Source organism: Pelodiscus sinensis, chromosome 2 (genome assembly GCF_052426305.1).
Source record: "Pelodiscus sinensis isolate ZL-2025 chromosome 2, ASM5242630v1, whole genome shotgun sequence".
Taxonomy (NCBI): domain Eukaryota; kingdom Metazoa; phylum Chordata; order Testudines; family Trionychidae; genus Pelodiscus; species Pelodiscus sinensis.
Genome location: NC_143053.1, coordinates 245,857,111 through 245,861,716, shown reverse-complemented (window position 1 = coordinate 245,861,716; position 4,606 = coordinate 245,857,111). Strand labels below are relative to the sequence as shown.

The 4,606-nt window shown below is 41.3% G+C and overlaps 1 long non-coding RNA gene across 1 annotated transcript; it reads right to left on the bottom strand.

Annotated features, from left to right (window-relative positions):
* Positions 1-1,607: 1,607 nt before the first annotated feature.
* LOC142826860 (uncharacterized) lies at positions 1,608-4,147 on the bottom strand. The gene is made up of 3 exons (XR_012901129.2): positions 3,956-4,147; positions 2,958-3,101; positions 1,608-1,899 (listed from the first exon to the last, which is right to left on the bottom strand). It is a non-coding gene; the product is annotated as an uncharacterized LOC142826860 (long non-coding RNA).
* Positions 4,148-4,606: the final 459 nt, after the last annotated feature.

The window sequence follows — 4,606 nt, the reverse complement described above, 5'->3', positions numbered from 1 at the left end:
CTATTGAGCCTTTCTGCTAGAGAGGAAAGATGGTCTGGTGCTTTGGACTCTAAGGAAGGTCATGAGTGATGTGTGTGTGTGTGTGTGTGTGTGTGTGTGTGTGTGTGTGTGTGTGTGGGCGTGGGGGTGTCAGTCCCTTCTCTGCCACAGACTTCCTCTGTGACATTAGGCAAGCCACTTAGTTTCCTTGTTCTGCCTATTGTCCGCATCTCTAAAATGGGCAATGGTGATTCCCTATTTCACAAGGGGTGCCAAGGATAAATAGATCAGGCTGTGTAAGCTAGTGTATAGAGCAGCTACGTGAGATTCAGGAGATATGAATTCCATTTCCAGTTCTGCTTCTGGGTGACTTTGGGCAGATCACTTCACAGCCTGGTGTCTTGGTTTCCCTATCTGTAAATGGGAGTAATGATACATGTCTATTGTGAAAGTGCTTTGAGAGTCAGTGCAGAGGAGCATCTATTTTTAAAGATGGTGACTTGCACAAATACTATGGCAATGAGGGCCATATAAATAGCAGACCTGTTTTAAAAAAAATCTGTCCTCACTGCAGGTCCAGACTATACTAACACCATGAAAACACGCCATTTTTCTTGCCAGTTCCCTATTCAGGGCTGCTGACTTTTATAGCCATCTTCCAAAACTCGTAATTGTACACTAGGCTGTCCTGCAGATTGAACTCAGAATTCTACACATGTCTGGCCCACCTACGGAGTCTTTGGACTCTGTCTTGGTCATTTTCCACTTATAATCTTGCAAGGGTCCTCCTACCCTTCTCAGAGGAGTAGCCGAGTTACTCTGTAACTTTAAAAACAATGAGTAGTCCTGTGGCACCTTAAAGACTAACAAAAGAATGGAGGAACCCTCAGAATAAGAAGGGAGAGGGAGAAAAAAAAATCAATTGTAGTCCTGGAACTAATGAGGCTAATTGAGTGGACTGGAAGTGTCCCATACTTAGCTCTTGATGTCAATAGGGTGTTGAACATAAGGAAAGCTGGTGGTATTATACGTTAACCAGTTCACTATAACAATATACGTATAAGAGACCAATATAAGAGACCAATATAAGTCTCCAGTTTCTGCTAGATATGCCTGTATTAGCCTAGCCTAGCCTCCTTCAATTTGTCTTCAAGTGGACAAACTCACCTTAGGCTCCTTATAATCTGTCTGTCTTATAATGGGATGTCTGACCAGCTGATCATTTCAACATCTTCATTTATGTGGTAGAGAGCACACTAATTTCCTTTCTTGTGGCTGACCAAGTCTCTGCTCTGTACATTAAGTGGGGTCAAACTATGATTTCATACACTCACCTTTTAACTTTATTGGCACCCCTGGGAACTATATCTGTTAGCAAGCAGTTCCTGTGGAGTTATTGGTCAAGGATAAAGGTCTTGCACTGAATTCCAGAATAATGACCTCTGACACATGGAGAGTGTTTACTGCTGTGACCAAGCTCCTGTTTCATGTACTAAGTGAGTGCTCTTTGACTATTTCTGAGATGCATTGAGAGAGTTCAACCTAAAATGGTAATTTCATATCTAATAAAATATGAGATATGATGATAAAATACTTCTTTTTTTCTGTCAACAATAATGTGTTTTATTGCATTTTTGTGACTGAATACAACAAAGTATCACCAGGATTTTGACTGAGTTGCTTTTGATTTTCTTCACTGTTTTCTCAGTGAAAATGTAAAAGTGAATGTTTCTGCAGATCTCTGACAGTAACTTGGTCAATCCTTAGATCAGCAATAGTAACTTCTCTGCCAGAAAAAACAGCCCATTCAAAGGAAATGAAGGTGATGTGATCTTTGACCAATACAGCATGTCTGTGAGATTATTAGACACCTGGAAATGGGATAAATTTTCACACCGAATTTTAGCTTTCCAGGTCCTCCTGATAAAAGCAAAGGAACACAGTGCTGTTGAAACTACATACAATACTATGATATCTTATACTATGCTTCTCACATGGAAAATAGCAGTAAATTTATTAAATAATTTTTCAGTTATATATTTTCCAAAGTCACACTGAAAAATTCACCAAAGCTATAAATTATATAAATTCACTATCTGCAGTTGAAGGTGTGTATACCACCTGGGATATAAATACCTTCTACTCAAAGGTAGTTGATCAGAATAAAATAATTCTGAGAAAAGGTATGATCAGCTGAGATGGAGAAACAGAGCTGGGAGTCAAAGTCATTTCCTGATGAACCATAGCTAATAGTTCCTCACCCTCCTAGTAGCTGTACTTGCACATTGAACAAGCAAGACAATTACTCAGTTCACCCTCTGGGACACTTTAAAACAAAGGATGAAGTAATTCTATAGCAGAGCTCAATTGACTTTCTAACAACACTGATGTCATCAAAATGTCATGATCAGCAAGGTCAGAGGCAGCTCACAGGTCTAAGAGTAAGAATGGATGCATGACCCCAGTCTGTCACCAGAAAGATGGCATTGGCTAACGCTACTGGTGCTGTTTTTCTACAATTACCTAACCTGAGAATAGACTGAGGTCTTTTAGGAGAAATAAATGTGTTATGTCCCTACTTTTCCACCTACCTTTCTGAAATAACAGATGAGGTTCCAAAGCCGTCAATCAGTGGTAGTGCCCATTTCAAGAGGGAGGTTCCTGATACAAGATTTAGCAATTGCTTTCTTAAGGTGAACCTGCTCACTGCTCTCTTATTGTCAGTCTGCACTGAGAGGAGTCTGAGTATTTCCTTAATGGGCCCAACAATTAAAGACAAGCCTGGCTCCACCTCCCCGGCTGTTGCCTTGCATGTTCTCAGCACCTCCAAAACCCCAGCAAGCGACAGCAGCTGAGACTTCATCAGAGAAATAAATCTATCTGCTCCTATAACTGTACTGAAGCCAAAAACTAGACTCTGAAAGTAAAGTTAATATTCCACATCTACAGATGACATGGCATTAATCTTTGCTTCTTACCCGATTCCATTGTTCATTATGGGAAGTATGAACAGGAAAGTTGTAAGCAAGACACAAGAAGTAATTCTTCCACTCTATTCAGCACTGATAAGGCCTTAACTTGAGTACTGTGTCCAGTTCTCTGCACCACATTTCAGGAAAGTTCTGGAGAAATTGGAGAAAATCCAGAGAAAACCAGAAATTATTAAAGAAGTAGAAAAATATGACTCGTGAAAAGAATGAAAAGGAAAGTTTTGTTCAGTTTGGAGAAGAGAAGTCTGAGGAGAGATATAAGGTTTCAAGTACATAAAAGGTTGTTATGCCAAGGGTGATAAATTGTTCTCCTTAGCCACTGAGGCTAGGACAAGAAGCAACAATCTTATACTATATCAAGGGAGGTTTAGGTTAGACATTAGGAAAAACTTCTTAACTATCAGGATAGCGAAGCACTGGAATAAGTTACTTAGAGAGGTTGTGGAATCTCAGTCACTGGAGGTTTTAAAGAAAAGTTTAGACAAATATCTGTCAGAGAAGGTCTAGATAATATTTAGTCCTGCCTCATTATGTGGAGCTGGACTAGATAACCGAGGGTATGTCTACACTACCCCGCTAGTTCGAACTAGCGGGGTAATGTAGGCATACCGCACTTGCAAATGAAGCCCGGGATTTGAATTTCCCGGGCTTCATTTGCATAAGCGGGGAGCCGCCATTTTTAAAACCCCGCTGGTTCGAACCCCGTGCAGCGCGGCTACACGGGGCACGAACTAGGTAATTCGGACTAGGCTTCCTATTCCGAACTACCGGTACACCTCGTTCCACGAGGAGGCCTAGTCTGAACTACCTAGTTTGAGCCCCGTGTAGCCGCGCTGCACGGGGTTCGAACCAGCGGGGTTTTAAAAATGGCGGCTCCCCGCTTATGCAAATGAAGCCCGGGAAATTCAAATCCCGGGCTTCATTTGCAAGTGCGGTATGCCTACATTACCCCGCTAGTTCGAACTAGGAGGGTAGTGTAGACATACCCCTACAAAGGTCAGTTCAATCCTACATTTCTATGTTTCTTCAGACAGTCCTTGGCTAGCCAAGCTACATAGTGCCCATAGCTACAAGTGTTGGCTAGCTGCTTTCCTTAGAATAATAGCATCACTGGAGACCCTCCTTTATGTCAGTGTTATTTGTGCTGAGTATATTTCTGTCTTGGCAAGAGAATAGCAACAGTGCACTCCTGCCTCTTATGGTATGTTAGCTTGTTAAATGATACCAGGTATCACTGACAACATCACAATCAAGTACTGTGACTATGGTTTGTGTGAGGGTGTCGTGTTTGCAGATGGTATCCTGGGAGATGGGGCACATCTGTTCTGTTAGCCCACAAACAACAACTGCGCCTTAATTTAATCAAGTAATAATATTAGTCCTTTCTCTGTCTATCTGTACAATTGGCAGGGAGAAGTCCAGTGGAGCAGCATCCCTGTGATTATTAAATAGTCAGTATTTGTATGACATTAGTTACCATGCAGTTAAATGCTAAGCATATTTTCCCACATACTTGTTCCAGAAGATAACTCTAAATAGAGTAGGACCTGATGGGTTAGCATTAGGGTTAGAGTTGGATGGAAAATAGTGACTTATTGTAACTTTTCAAGAGGATACACAGACTTTTTTTTAGGGTC